The 16,432-nt window shown below is 44.7% G+C and overlaps 1 protein-coding gene across 2 annotated transcripts in view; it reads left to right on the top strand.

Moving 5' to 3' along the window:
* Positions 1 to 16,432, top strand: part of NIPAL3 (NIPA like domain containing 3) — a 49,408-nt gene that overhangs the window by 1,920 nt on the left and 31,056 nt on the right. The window lies entirely within an intron of this gene.

Consider the following 16,432-nt stretch of genomic DNA (forward strand, 5'->3'; position numbering starts at 1 on the left):
GTGTGTGTGTGTGTGTGTGTGTGTGTGTGTGTGTGTGTGTGTGTGTGTGTCTCTCTCTCTCTGTCTGTCTCTCTCTCTCTCTGGCTGGCTGGCTCTCAGTGGGAGGTGGTCATACCAATCTGGGGTCAGCTGAGCAGGCTGACCCCAGATCGTCTGTCTTTGGGGCAAGGAAAACATTAGCAGGCCCAAGTCCGACTCCATCACTGGGCTTGAGTCAGGAGCAAGCCCTTGGCCTTGCATGGCAGCCCTGCTGTCTGTCCTGGTTGTTGGGGTGGGGGTAGGGGGTGTGGAGGGGGGAATTTGTAGAAGAGAGGCCAGAAGGCAGCATCATCTGAGGTTCCTGGCCCTGGAGGCTTGGTCTCAGTCTGGAACAGTCAGGCCTCAGTTTCTTCCATTCAGCAAATAGGCATTTCAGCTGAGCATCTGCTGTCCATGCCTGCGAGGCCTGGGGGGGAGGGGGCCTGTATAAATAATTGAGATATCTCTTCCTGGAAGGGGTTTACGGTCTAGGAGGGAGGTGGGGGGAGCTAATTCTGTCAGTACCTTACCCTTCAGGACAGAATTTGATACAAAGGTAGAACATGGCCTTTAGAATCAGAGCTTGCTTGCTTCAAATCCCGGCTTTCTCGCTTTCTATCAGTATCGCTTGGGGGAAAGTCGTGCAGCTCTTCTGCAGGTCGGTTTTAAATCCATCCTACAGGGGTGCTTGGAGGATGACCCGAATGTACAGATGAAGGAACCCAAAGCTGCCCGCACCATCCCCCATAGAAATCCTACCTATCCTTCCAGCTCTAACTCCAGATTTGGCAGTTTTCCTGGGAGGAAAATATAGGTCCTCTCTATCATGCTTCCTTAGCCAATTCCAATTACTATAGTAATCGTCACGATCATAATGGCAGTGAACATTGGTTTTAGTGTTTACTATATGGCAGGGACTGTGCTGATCCCCACAGAGCCCCATAAGGTAGGTACTATTAAAACCCCATTTCACATATAGGGAAACAGGCACAGAGAAGTTAATTAACTTACCCAAGGCCACACAGTCAGTAGGTAGTAAAGCTAGGATTCGAAATGAATCTGTGTATTGCCAAGGCCCTTGCTTTTATCCACCACTTCCCGCTGTCCGCATTGTGCCAGCTACTCTGCAAGGTCCCTTTTCTTTCTGATGTCAATTATTAAGTGTTGAAATGACAATCTTGGGGAAGCTAATGCCTCCCCTGCTGGAGAACATCAGCATCAGGAAGCTGGCCTGAAGCCAGGCGAAAGGGTAGGGTAGCAGGACCTAGTTTAGCCAGACTAATGCATCTCTTGTATTTGAACGTGAGTAACCTTCAGAACAAGCCAAAAACCCGCAATTTATACTTAACTCTTGTTAGTTTCAAGCCCAAGGGATTGTGGGAGGTCAGTTTAAATAGCAAGTGATGACTGGTCTTATCACCGTGATATTTAAATAGAGGTTCTTGTTGGCAGATGGAAAGCAGGTGTTAGAATGGGAGATCTGAGCTGGTTTCACTCAGATACCACTGATCAAGCAAGGGTTCCTGCCTCTGTGACCTCTGTTCCTTTTCTGGAAACTATTCTTTCCCAGAGTTATAGCTGATAAAAAAAGCAATTCTTGGAGCCAGAAGGGTCTTTAGAGCTGTTGCTAATAATAATGATAATACGAAGGAAAATTGTAAAAATAATAGTAACAAACTAGAATTGTGTCAGTATTTTTCATGCGCTGGGTGGTCTTTCATGTGATAATCCCATGACAGTTTACAGCTACTCCACTTCTCAGAGGGGCAGCTGAGGCTCAGAGAGATATAGTGATTCCACTGAAGTCACACAGCAGTAAGTGGCAGCAGCTGGACCCCAGCCCAGAACTGCTGGTCTTCCCTGTCTACACAGGGAAGTGGAAGCAGAGAGAGAAGTGACTTGATACGGCCCGCTCTTGATACGGCCAGCACCAGACGATTCTCACAAGCTGCCCCGCTGTGGGGAACCCTTGTTTCGGTCTGGGACAGAGTCCCTGAGTCTGGGATCAGATCCCTGCTCCGGGTTAGCTGTCCATGTACGTGCACTTGTTGGCACTTAAACCACTTCAGATAATTTCTGTTATCTCTCTGCAGAAGAGGAACACGGTGACTTGTCCAGAGGCAGAAGCCACCCAAGTATCTCCCCACACTTCCCTCCCTGCCAGCAGACCCAGACACCCCCATTTTACAGTTTTCAAGCTCTGAGCTCCAGAGGAAGAGTTTCATGTCAGGAGACCCGCACACCCCAACTCTTTCGCCAGACACTTGAGGGCCGCTAATAGGTATATGTTCAAAGTGTGTAACCCCTGGGCCTGTGGCATCGCCTTTGCTTGACTTTAAATGCTCGTAGAATGGAACCAAACATCACTTCACAAGGGCTTGGGGCATAATTAACGTTGCCAAAGCCCTTTGAAATGCCTGGATGAAAGGACACTTAATTATATCGCGCTGTTACTAACCATGTCTGTCCGTGGCCCCTTATTAGGCACGGAAATGAACATGCTGGTGGAAATGACCTTTAAAGGAAACCTCAGCTGCCCATGTCACTAGTGGGAATGTAGCACTTAGGAGGCAGGGTTATTTATTTATTTTTTCCCTAATTCACTTTACCACCTTTGAAGGACACCTGAGATAAGACAGTGGGAGATGGTCTAGAGGGGTAATTACCATCTGGAGACTAGAAATCCGGCCTCGAGCCACAGAAACCCCCCCCCCCCCAAGTTCTTGCACGTCTCCGGGCCTTCCTTTGTTCGTTTGTGAAGTCCCTCTGACCTGCGTGCAGAAATTAGGATTCATCATAGTCCCCACCTCAGTGGTTGGATGTGACCCAAAGGCAAGGCGTGGAAAGGGCTTTCCACACCAAATGTATAGATAAAAATACTCCAGCAACACCAGGCTTTGTTATCATAGTAACCTTTTAGCCTTGTTTTTCTGCTGCTCAGGTGGGTTATCCTTGTGAACTTTACAATTTTTATTTCTAGGTTTCAGCCCTCCCCACCCCCCTCTCCGAAACAGTATTGACTTGGGTGCTTGTCGGCAGCTGCCGGTTTCCCTTCTCTATCTCTCTACCTCCCCCCACCAAGTCGTTAACAACACACTCTCAGCCTTGTGGATTTCATCCACATCTGGGCAGAGGACAGCTTGGTCTCTTAGGGTAAAGGTAAAACAGGGGCTGCCAGTTTATGGGTCGAACGAACCAAATGAAACTACCATTTTCATAGGTCACAATGGCTGAACAGTGGCAGTTTCATACGGTTCAGTTCCCGAGCTCCGCGCTTTCCCCGGATGACCTCAGGAAGGCCACGCGCCAGCTCTGAGCAAGGGACACTGTCATGCCAGCTGGCGGAGGAGGTGAAGCCCATCTCCCAGCCCACCCACCTTTGAAGCTGATTGTAGCTATGGGACCCCCAGTGTCCTCTGAACAGCACGGGTTCTGGGCTTAGCTTTCTGCCCAAGGTCTGGAGCCTGTTTCCTTTTCTCCTTTGTCCCCTATAAAGGAAATAAGGCAGCTGTGAGGTATTGTTGGAGCCAGAACCAGAGTCCTTTTGTCTCCTACCTGCCCGAGGCAGTTCCTGTAACATCACTGCCAGTTAACTCTTTCAACTCTCTATCATCAGCGTAGGTAAACTGAGTCTCTGGGCCAAGCTTCCTCCTGGTCCCCAGATCTTGGCCTCCATGAGCCTGAGGTCCTTGCTCTGTATCCTTAATGAGCCACCCTTAGTGAAGGGCTTCCTCTGGGCTCTTCAGACTTGACCCTCTAAAGAAACCCCCTTGTATAGCCTCACTCATTTCTTTGATTGACATCTAAGACTTAAAATGTGTGTTACAAGTTTATATTTGCAAGGTATGTCATTTCTGGCACATTTTCCTACTAGAATTTTTTTTTATAGTCCCTGGAATATAAAGCCCGCTTGATACGTACCTTCTGAAAAAGTTCTTTAGCAGTTTCCCCCACAGAATTTTGTCCCCAGACAGTGTCTATCTTTTAACACTTCAACATTCTATGGATACCTACCATACTTCTCATACTTCTCTACAAGAAAGAATGGAAAAGGGACGCCTGGGTGGCTCAGTCAGTTAAGCATCTGCCTTCAGCTCAGGTCATGATCCCAGGATCCAGGGATCGAGTCCTGCATCAGGCTCCCTGTGCAGCAGGGAACCTGCTTCTCCCTCTCCCTTTGCCTGCCACTCCCCCTACTTGTGCTCACTCACTCTCTCACTCTCTCTCTGATAAATAAATAAAATATCTTGAAAAAAAGAAAGTGGAAAATATGCAATCAAATTTCACTCTTTAATATTTTCTTTGACATAGGGTTTGTGAAATAACAAAAATTCCACGAAGTAATTTTGATGCTCTAACTGGCTTTACTAACTGATATATGAATCAGGCAGGAACCCATCTAGCAAGTTGCGGGGCAGGGGGGGCTCCAAACGGTGGCAGAAAGAGAAGAGGCCTTTTTTTTTTTTTTTTAAAGGTTTATTTATTTGAGGGGCGCCTGGGTGGCTCAGTGGGTTAAGCCTCTGCCTTCGGCTCAGGTCATGATCCCAGGGCCTGGGGTCAAGCCCCACATCAGGCTCTCTGCTCAGCAGGGAGCCTGCTTCCCCCTCTCTCTGCCTGCCTCTCTGCCTACTTGTGATCTCTGTTGAATAAATAATAAATAAAACCTTTTAAAAAAAAGGTTTATTTATTTGAGAAAGAGAGCTTATGTGTGTGCCAGTGGGGGTGGGGGAGGGGGCAGAGGCAGAGAAAGAACTCAAGCAGACTTCCCACTGAGTGCAGAGCCTGGCCCCATCTCATGACCCTGAGATCATGACCTGAGCCAAAATCAAGAGTTGGACACTTAACTAACTGAGCCACCCAGGTGCCCCAAGTTTTTAAAGGCAAGACAAAGTTATAAATAGAGAAAAGAATTATTTCAAGTGAAGTGACCTTCCTTTGGGGACAAATGGGATAGGGAGGGCCCATGTGACAGATTACCTTATTGGTGCTGATCAGAAGATTCCTGACTGATCAGTTAAGATTACCTTTATGGAGGGGCACCTGAGTGGCTCAGTGAGTTAATGCCTCTGCCTTTGGCTCAGGTCATGATCCCAGGGTCCTGGGATCAAGCCCCACATCAGGCTCTCTGGTGGGGAGCCTGATTCCTCTCTCTCTTTCAGCCTAGCTCTCTGCCTACTTGTGATCTCTGTCAAATAAATAAATAAATAAACCTTTAAAAAAAAAAAAAGATTAGCTTTCTGAAGGATGTTAGAACTTCAGTTAGGTTAAGTATGAAGCCCCAGTTTGGTGATCTGGCTGAAATGATCTTGGGCCTCAGGCTTTTTTTTTTTTTTTTTTTAAAGATTTTATTTATTTATCAGAGAGAGAGGGGGAGAGCAAGCACAGGCAGACAGAATGGCAGGCAGAGGCAGAGGGAGAAGCAGGCTCCCTGCCGAGCAAGGAGCCCGATGTGGGACTCGATCCCAGGACGCTGGGATCATGACCTGAGCCGAAGGCAGCTGCTTAACCAACTGAGCCACCCAGGCATCCCTGGGCCTCAGGCTTTCTATTTCACAGTTTCAGAAGTACTGACTCAATCCAGAAGCTTTAGAAGCAATTGGTGAATGTAATATAAAGTCTCATTATAATTGTTAAGCATAAAATAATATTGTATTAGGAATGAGTATCTGAAAGGGACTTTTTCTCCCCAATAGTCAAGATGAATATTATTGATTGCTAGAATGAGACAGATTTTAGCATCAGTTCTGTTGTAGGTTTTGGGTTTTATAGCTAGAAGCCCTGAGAACCCGTTCACATAAGTACCTGGGATGGAAGAATGTTATTATAGTGCTCATCCCTAAATTCTTTCAACTTCTTCCGAATTATATGCTAAAAAATCACATTGTGGCAGGGGTGTCTGGGTGGCGTAGTCAGTTAAGCTTCTAACTCTTGATCTCAGCTCAGGTCTTGATCTCAGGGTCATGAGTTTAAGCCCCATATTGGGCTCCGTACTTGGTGTGGAACCTACTTAAAAAAACCCCCACATAGTGATAAATTATTTTTATTGACTTATCAGCTAACAATACAAGGAGAGCCTCTTATTTTTCTTCAAAACAAAGTACTCTATACATTTAATTTATTTTCTTGTTTTAAAGATTTTATTTATTTATTTGACACAGAGAGAGAGCACAAGTAGGCAGAGTAGCAGGGAGGAGAAGCCGGCTTCGTGCTGAACAGGGAGCCTGATGGGGAATTTGATCCCAGAACCCTGGGGGGATCATGACCTGAGCCAAAGGCACACACTTAACTGACTGAGCCACCCAGGTGCCCCTGTTAATTTACAACAGGATTTGTTTTGCTTTCACAATCTAGGTTCCCTTCCCCTCTAGATTCTTTGGCTGGCCTAATAATTAAACTGACATACAACAGATTCACAGGAGAAAAATTTAATTTCATACATACGGGAGTGCCAAAGATATGATGCTCAAAGAAGTGACCAAAGCAGGCAGCTTTTATACCTTTTAGACAAAGAAACTATAAATTTGTGAAGAATTGACAAGACAAAGGGTTGGGCTTGGGGTAGTAAATTAATGAGGTGGTAACTAGGTTTGTTTATGTAGCCTTCTTGGCCCTAAATTCCTGATCTCTGGTGATAAGGATGTGTCTCTTCCTCCTGGTGCATATTGGGAAAGTACCTTTCACATGGAAGAATTACTTCCTGCTTTCATGGATAAAGGGGTCTCAGAGTACCCTTTTTGTACTGGCTATTTCTTAAGTAACTTTAATTCAAAATAATGATTATGCCAAAATAACATATTTGAGGGGGGTATGTTCTCAACAATTTCTGTGAAGTTTACCAGAAAGGCACTATCAATTATGCTGATAAATTTTCACTTAGAGCCATGTTGGCTTAACCTATCTAGAAAAGATTGGGGAAATTGACATCTTGTTAATTTTACTACACCATTGCCTATACTGTATTGCAATATATATATTTTACTTAAAAAAAATTTTTAAGTAAGCTCCATGTCCAACATGGAGCTTGAACTCATGACCCTGAGATCAAGAGTCACATGCTCCATTGACTGAGCCAGCCAAGTGTCTCAACACATATATTTTAATTATATACTATGTCAAAAACAAATATTATAGTATCTGTACATAAAAATGTAATTATAAATGCTTTATCACATGCTTCAGTATGGTAATTACAATCCTCAGCACAATCCCTAAGAAAATAACTCAAAAATAAATAATAAAGGAAATGATAAGGGAATTAAAATGGTATAATAGAGGGGCACCTGACTGCCTCAGTTGGTTGAGTGTCTGACTCTTGTTTTCAGTAGGTCATGATCTCTTGCATCCAGAGATCAAGCCCTGTGTGGGTGTCTGTGCTCAGCTGCGAGTCTGTTTGAACATCCTCTCCTCTGCCCCCTCCCTGCTCACAGTGCTCTAGCTCTGTCTCGCAAATAAATAAATAAAATCTTTTTTTTTAAATGGTACACTAGAAAATTTGTCTATTTAACACAAAAGAAAAAAATACAAAATAATTGATTGCTTAAAAATGCTAATCACTATGTGAGCTTTGGCAAGTCACAGTCTTTTGCCTCCACGTCGATGGTTGCCGACTGATCAGGGTGTTGGGTGCTGAAAGTTGGGCCGTGGCAGTTTCTTGAAATAAGACAGCAGTGAAGTTTGCTGCATTAACTGACTCTTCCTTGCATGAAGGATTTTTTTGTAGCATGTGATGCTGTTTGAAAGCCTCTTACCCACAGTAGAACTTCTATCAAAATCGTAGTCAGTCCTCTCAAACCCTGCTGTTGCTTTATTAACCAGGTTTATGTAATATTCCAAGTCATTTGCTTCATTTCAACAATCTTCAAGACATCTTCACCTGGAGTAGATTCCATCCACCACTTTCTTTGCTCATCCATAAGAAGCACCTCTTCAGGGCGCCTGGGTGGCTCAGTGGGTTGAGTGGCCAACTGTTGATTTCAGCTCAGGTCATGATCTCAGGGTTGTGGGATCAAGTCCCACTTTGGCTCTGCACTCATCGTGGGGTCTGCTTGAGATTCTCTCACTCCTTCTCCCTCTGCCTCTCCCCCTGCTCACATTCATGCTCTCTCACTCTGTCTCTCTCAGATAAATAAAATCTTTTAAAAACTAAAGAAGACCTTCTCATCTGTTCAAGTTTTCTCACGAGATTACAGCCATTCAGTCCCATCTTCAGGCTCCACTTCACATTGAAGCTCTCCTACTATTCCCACCACATCTGCACCTACTTCCCCCACTGAAGTCTTGAACACTGACAGTCATCCATGAGGGTGGGAATCAGCTTTTTCTAAACTCCTGTGAATATTGGTATTTCGACCTCTTCCCATGAACCATGAATGTTCTTAATGGCATCTAGGATGGTGAATCCTTTCCTGAAGGTTTTCAGTTTACTTTTCCCAGAGCCATCAGAGAAATCACTGTCTATGACAGCAATAGCCTTAAGAAATACATTTTTTTAAAGATTTCATTTATTTATTTTAGAGAGAGTAGGGGGAGGAGCAGAGGAAGAGAGACAAGCAGACTCCATGCTGTGCAGGGAGCCCCATGTGGGGCACCATTTTACAACTCTGAGATGATGACCTGTGCTGAAATGAGTTGGTCGCGCAACCAACTGAGCTTCCCAGGCACCCCAAGAAATCTATTTCTTAAATAGTAGGACTTGTAAGTTGAAATTACTCCTTGATCCATGGGATGTGGAATGGATGAGGTATTAGCAGGCATGAAAACAACATTAATCTCGATGTACATCTTCATCAGAGCTCTTGGGTGACCAAGTGCATTGTCGGTGAGCAATAAAGTCTTGGAAGAAGAAGCCTTTTTTTCTGAGCAGTAAGTCTCAACAGTGGGCCTAAAATATATGATAAACCAAGTTGTCAACAGATGTGCTCTCATCCAGATTCTGTTGCTCTCTTTATAGAGCATGAGCTGAATAGATTTAGCGGAAGTCTTAAGGGCCCTAGGGTTCTTGGAATGGCAAATGAACATTGGCTTCAGCTTAAAGTCATCAGCTGCATTAGCCCTTAACAAGACAGTCAGCCTGTGTTTTTCTCAAGGTGGGGCCTGAACCCACAACCCTGAGATCAAGATAGAGATCAAGGGACGCCTGGGTGGCTCAGTTGGTTGAGCAGCTGCCTTCGGCTCAGGTCATGATCCCAGCGTCCTGGGATCGAGTCCCACATCGGGCTCCATGCTCGGCAGGGAGCCTGCTTCTCCCTCTGCCTCTGCCTGCCATTCTGTCTGCCTGTGCTTGCTCTCTCCCCCCCTCTCTCTCTGATAAATAAATAAAATCTTTAAAAAAAGAAAAAAAGACTGAGATCAAGACTTAGATGCTTAATCAGCTGAGCCACCCAGGTGCCCCATCCTTTGAAGCTTCTAAACCAGGCATTGACTTCTCTCCAGCTATGAAATTCTCGATGGCATCTTCCAACAGAAGGCTGTTTGGTCTACACTGAAAATCTGTTGTTTGGGGTAGCCACCTTCATCAATTATCTGAGCTAGGTTTTCTGGAGAACTTCTGCAGCTTCTCCATCAGCACCTGCTGCTTCCCCTTGCCCTTTTACTTTATGGAGATGGATTCTCTCCTTAAACTTCATGAACCAATTTCTGCTGGCTTCAGACTTTCCTTCTGCAGCTTCTTCCCTCACTCAGACTTCACAGAATTGAAGAGTATGAGGGCCTTGCTGTGGATTATGCTCTGGCTTAAGAAATGCGGGTGGCTACTTGGATCTTCTATCCAGACCATTCATACTTTCTCCATATCAGCAAGTTTCACTTTCTTATCATTCATGTGTCCATTGGAGTAGCACTTTTAAGTTCCTTCAAGAACTTTTGCTTTGCATTCACAACTTGGCTAACTATTTGGAACAGGAAGCCTAGCTTTCAGTCCATCTAGCATTTGCACAAGCCTTCCTCACTGAGCTTAATCATGTCTAGCTTTTGTTTTTTAATTAAAGAAAAAATTCTTAAGTAATCTCTACACCCAACATGGGGCTTGAACCTACAACCCTGAGATCAAGAGTTGCGTGCTCTACCAACTAAGCCAGCCAGGTGCCCCAATCATTTCTAAGCTTTTGATTTAAAGTGAGAGACATTTGGTTCTTCCTTTCACCTGAACACTTAGAGGCACCGTAGACTTATTAACTGGCCTAATTTCACGATTGTGTTTCGGGACATAGGGGGGCCCCAGGGCAGGGAGAGAGATAGACAACAGCATATTGGTGGAGCAGCCAGAACACACAAAACCTTTGTGTCAATAAAGACCTTTATTGATTAAGGTCATTGTCTTATATGGGCATGGTTCATGGCACCCCAGAACAATTACAGTCATAACATCAAAGATCAGTGATCACAGATTAACATTAACAAATACAGTGATAGTGAAAATGCTTGAAATATTACAAGAGTTAAAAATATGACATAGAGACACAAAGTGAGCCAATGCTGTTGGGAAAATGGTGTTGATGGATTTGGTTGAAGGAAGTTTTTTTTTAACTTTTTTTTTTAAAAGATTTATTTATTTATTTATTTGACAGAGAGAGATCACAAGTAGACAGAGAGGCAGGCAGAGAGAGAGAGAGAGAGAGAAGCAGGCTCCCGGCTGAGCAGAGAGCCCGATGAGGGACTCGATCCCAGGACCCTGAGATCATGACCTGGGCCAAAGGTAGTGGCTTAACCAACTGAGCCACCCAGGCATCCCTGCTTGAAGAACAATTAAACCAAACCTTCAATTTATAAAACATACAATATCTTCAAAGTGCCCTATGGGAAAGCACAATGAAACAAGGTATGCCTGTATAAATCCTTGTGAACTTGGATTACATTGTTCTCTTCTCTGTTTTTTTTTTTTTTTTTTTTTTAGAAAAAAAAAGCATAGCAACAAAAGAAAAAATAAACTTCATCAAAATTAAAACTTTTGTATGTCAAAGCAGTTTATCAAGAATAAAAATATGACCCACAGAATCAAAGAGAATATTTGTAAATCATGTATCTGGGAAAAGTTTAGTATCCAAATATGTAAAGAACTCTTACAACCCAAGTTTTTTTTTTTTTTTTTTTAATGTGCAGAAGGTTGCACAACATTATGAGCCTACTAAATGCCACTGACGTGCACTCTTTAAGATGGTTAATGGTCAATTTTTAGTATATGTGACTCTTAACCTCAAATTTTAAAAATAGGCAAAGATTTTGAATAAATATTTCTCCAAAGAAGATAAATGGATAGTAAACATGTGGAAAGGTGTTCAGTGTCATTAGTCTTAGGGAACTGCATTATCAAAACCACAATTAGACTCTTCTGCATACCCATTAGGGTAACTGTCATACATTTTTTAACAAGGAAAGTAATGGGGCACTTGGATGGGTAAATTGTTTAAGTATCCAACTCCTGATTTCAGCTCAGGTCATGATCTCAGGGTTGTGAGATCAAGCCCCAGGTCGAGCTCTGCACTCAGTGGGGAGTCTGCTTGAGATTCTCTCCCTCCCTCTTTGTCTGCCCTTTCCACTGTGTACGCCTCCCCCCTTTAAAATAAATAAATAGGGGCACCTGGGTTGCTCCATGATTAAGTGTCTGCTTTTGGCTCAGGTCATGATCCTACGGTCCTGGGATCGAGCTGAGCATCAGGTTCTCTGCTCGGCGGGAAGCCTGCTTCTCCTGCTTTCACAACCCCTGCTTGTGTTCTCTTTCTTGCTGTGTCTCTCTCTGTCAAATGAATAAATAAACAAAATATTTAAAGAAAAATAAAATTAAATTAAAAAAATAAATCTTAGGGGCGCCTGGGTGGCTCGGTGGATTAAGCCGCTGCCTTCGGCTCGGGTCATGATCTCAGGGTCCTGGGATCGAGTCCCGCATCGGGCTCTCTGCTCAGCAGGGAGCCTGCTTCCTCCTCTCTCTCTCTGCCTGCCTCTCTGCCTACTTGTGGTCTCTCTATGTCAAATAAATACATAAAATCTTTTAAAAAAATAAATAAATCTTAAAAAATAAAAAATAAGGAAAATAATGAGTATTGACAAAGATGTGGAGAAATTGGGAGTCCTCTACTGGTGAGAATGTAAACAGGTGCAGCCACTATGGAAAACCATTTAACACCCCCCCCCCCAAAGTTAAAATAGTCACTGTAGATACCCAAGAGAATAAAAAATATATGTCTCTACAGAAACTTGTACAAGCATGTTAATAACATTACTTGCAATAGAGAGAAAGTGGAGATGACACAACTGTAACTGGTGAATGGGTAAACAAAATGTTATATCCATTGATGGAATATTATTTGACTATAAAAAGGAATGAAGTACGGGTACATGTTATAACATACGAGCCTTAAAAGCATTATGCTCGGTGAAAGAAACCAGACACAACCACATCCCTTAGGATTCCATTTATGTGAACTGTCCAGAATAGGCAAGTCTGTAGAGACAGGAAGTAGATTAATGGTGGCCTGGAGCTGGGCTGGTGGGGAATGGAGAGGGACTGCCAATAGGTTTAGGATTTCTTTTTTGGGGGTGGTGGAAATGCTTGGGATTTAGTGGCGTGGTTTTACAACACCCATGCAAACTGGTCATTTCAAATATTACATTGCAGCTGTGGAAATCAGATCTACACCCCGTTTGTTGTTGCTTGTTGTGGTTTGTTTTGTTCCTTGTTTTGTGATTTTTCTAAACTCTTTTTGTAAAGTCTTTGTCCTCTCTGTGGTCAGCCTGATGAACTCTGTTCATCAGCCCCCCCCCCCATTTATATGTTAAAGCCCTAAACCCCAGTGTGATGTTTTGGAAGTAGGACCTTGGGAGATAATTAGGTCATGAAGGTGGGGCCCTCATGAATGAGATTAATGCCCTTGTAAGAAGGGACAAAGAGGGAGATAATCTTTCTCTACCATGTGAGGGAACTTGAAGATGGTGTCCAACTGCAGACCAGGAAGAGAACTCTAAGCAGGAATAGAATCAGCCAAAACCTTGATCTTGGACTTCCCCCTCCTCTAGAACTGTGAGAAGTAAATGTTTATTAAGTCACCCAGCAGACAAGCACTGCATGATTCCCCCTCTGTGAGCTGTCTACCAGAGTCAGACTCAGAATCAGAGAGGAGGATGGTGGTTGCTGGGGCAGGAGGGTGGGGAAACGGGAGTTGCTACTCAACAGGCATGAAGTCTCAGTTACGGAAGATGAACATGTTCTAGAGATCCTTGTGCCTGTAGTTAACAGCACTACACCATACACCCAAGTTGTTAAGAAGGTAGATCTTATGTGACGTGTTCTTACAATAAAGTTATTTTAAGAAACGAAGAATGTGGGCAGGGCTCAGCAGCAAGGGTTCATCTTTGCTCATATAGTATCATCTGTGGTGTTGGGCTGAAGCCGGGGCTGGAGCTGGAGAATCCAAGGTGGAATCACTCATGCCTGGAGCCTCAGCCAGGTTGACTTACTCAGCTGGCCGTTGGCTGAGATGGCTGGGCCTGTCTCTTCTCCAGGTGTCGACCTGACCCACTTGTGTATCTGTTTGGTCTTCCACAGGGGGCCTCTCTCTTCTTATGGATAGACTGGACTTCTTTATATGTGGTTGAGTTCCCTTCTGTGCAAAAGTAGAAGTTATGGGGCCTGAGCCAAGAAGTCCCCCACCCTCAACTCCATGTCATGCTGTTGATCACAAACCCATCCAGATTCAAGTGGTGGGAGGGAAAGTTCCCCCCTCTTGATGGGAGTGGTGAGAGAAATGGCTGGCAGCCATCACTGCGATTTACTACAAATGGTAACCCAAACTTGGGGACAGTGTAATTGTGAAGGTATAATGGCGAAGGTCTTGCCTCTCTACCAGGTCTCCACTGACACGGCCCAGTAGAAGGGTGTTTCATTGCTGCTAGCTGGGGATAGAAGACCAGGCTCCCCGCGTGGACTCTTCTCACTCTGTGGGGCCGGGGCAGTAGGGGGGAGGGCATGCCTCATCCCTGGACCTCAGATCCCTCCTTGGCCTTCTCTCATAGTCCCAGCATGTGAGTTGAGGAGCCCCGTGATAACCATGAAAGGTTGGAAATGTAGGCCCCCTACTTGGCTTACGCTGGTGTGGGATGGGTGGGTATCATTTTATTTTCCTGTGATGTTTGGAACAGCACTTGTCTTAAAGTTTTCTGTCTTGCTTGGTGGCTCGTCTCCTGGTCTTTTGACTAAAGAGCCCATGCTCTCTTAGAGCTTTTTTGTCTATACCCGTTGATACTCCCAGTTTGCCCGCTTCTTCAGCTGCAAGTTTGAAGTATGTGAGGTGAAGAGAAGATCCAGGGACCCTGCCATGGTGCTGTTCCTCAGGCCCCCAGCTCCCCACCCTGTCTGCCTTCTTCTCACCTTTCGGAGTTGTCTTGTGTTTCCTTTATATATAATGTCCAATTTATATATAATGTCCAATGCAGGAAGCACAGGGAAAAGTAAGTCTACTCCATCTTGCTGGAAGCAGAAGTTCTATAATTTGGTTTTTAAATTGAAAGGAATAACAGAATTTATTGTAGGTAAACAGCACTGAACTATTTAAGAGCATAATCATATAATCATAAGTGCAATTTATTAAACTTCTAAGAATTTCCTAGTTCCTAGTAAGATTTTGTTTAAAAGAAACTAGATTCATGAATCTATTACTTTTATGGCAAATAAATTTTTTTTAAGAAATCAAAGTGATACAGGTAGCCTTTTTTTGTCTATAGAAGCCACCTCTCTAAGGAAGGAAGAGCTAGGGAAGCAGGCTTCTGGATGGCTCCTGGGGCCTGACTTGCCCAGGCCTGGTCTTGGGCAGCAATGAGCCCAGACTTCTTCTTTCAGCCTTCAAGCTTCTCTATTCAAGATTTGGGACACCTGGAGGGCTCAGTCAGGGAAGCATCTGAGGCTTGATTTCAGCTTAGGTCATGATCTCCAGGTTTTTAGATCGAGCTCCATACCAAGTGCTGAGTGTGGTGCCTGCTTAAGATCCTCTCTCTTCCTTTGCCCCTCCCCCACACTGGCAGACTCTCTCTGTCTTAAAAAAAAAAATAGTGTGTGTGTGTGTGCACACGTGTGTGCACGCACACGTGCATATGTGTATGTTTATATACATATAGATCCAGAAAGGGTTTCTGGGTCATAGGCCCATCATGGTCCAGGAGAGGATGAAGCACTTGGAATAACAGTCCCCACAAGACCATACAAGGGGAAGTTGGGGGCATGGGAGAGTGCTTACAGCAAAATCAGGGTGTTATTACCATAAGAAAAAGAATGTGGTTAAGACAGCAGGTGTGAGCATCAGAGATGTCTGCAGACTAAAAGTTCTAGAGCCTTGTAGGTTTGGGACACCTGGGGTGGACAAGGAGGACCCACCTGTAGGCCTCCAAGCAGTGGACCGAGGATCCAGCGTTTCCCAAACTCACTTAACCATGTTGTGCTTTTTGCCTCAGAGCTCCATTCACCTCTCTAGGAATCCAGTTAGGGAAACCCTGGCCTGGTTGATCTCCAGTGACCCTTTGAGCTATGAGGTCCTGTGATCCTACAGGACAGACATGGCTTCTGCTTGATTCTGTCTGAAAAGAGACAACAAAAACACATAGAACAGAGATGGCGAAGGATCAAGGAAGTATAGCTCAGGCTATGAGAGCCATCTTGGGAAGAAGTGGAAGCCAGCTCCCTTGGGTCCATGAGATGCCCTCAGTGACCTTCTATTAAAGAGTTGTTGTATGAAGTGAAATGAATATAAGTCCGTTTCCTGCGTGCCCTGATCCTTCACTTGCTTTTCCTTGGCAGTCTGTCCCTGACCCAGGGCTTAAGTGAGGTTATCTGGGCCACCATCTACATTTTCCAGACAGGGGCATACAAGCCTGATGAGGGGAAGGGACTCATCTAAGGTCATGCTGTGATGAGACAGCAAAGCTGAAACTAGAGCCCATGTTTCCGGGCTCCCCGCTCAATGTCTTTCCTTTATTCTGCAATGCTGCACCTTGCTGGGGACAAAGTCAAGGACAGCCATGGTGGTTTCCATCCGTAGACACCCCCTCCCTCCTTCCACCCTAACTCATAGCCAACTGCCTTCTTAGTTGTCTAGGCCCTCAGCATTCCAGGGAAGAGGGGAGAAAAGGGGACAGAGGGTTGACTTCCTGCCTTATGCTTGCTAATTATCTGTCTCTCAGATGAACTGCAAGACTGTGTTTGCCTTGTTTACTCTTGGTTTGCTAGCACCCAGCCCAGGCCTTGCAGAGCTGACCAATTTCACAGGGAGGGCGGCCAGGTGGGGGAACCTCTAGAGCAGAAGGGGAGTTGAAAAAGGCCCATCCTGGGCCGGGAGGATTCATATTTGGCTAAGAGAACATTCTTTGGTGTTTAGTGGTGAAAAAAACACCCTGGAGGGCTTGTGGGGGAAGTAGCATAGTGTGGTTTCCATGC

This window comes from Mustela nigripes, chromosome 14 (genome assembly GCF_022355385.1).
Source record: "Mustela nigripes isolate SB6536 chromosome 14, MUSNIG.SB6536, whole genome shotgun sequence".
Taxonomy (NCBI): domain Eukaryota; kingdom Metazoa; phylum Chordata; class Mammalia; order Carnivora; family Mustelidae; genus Mustela; species Mustela nigripes.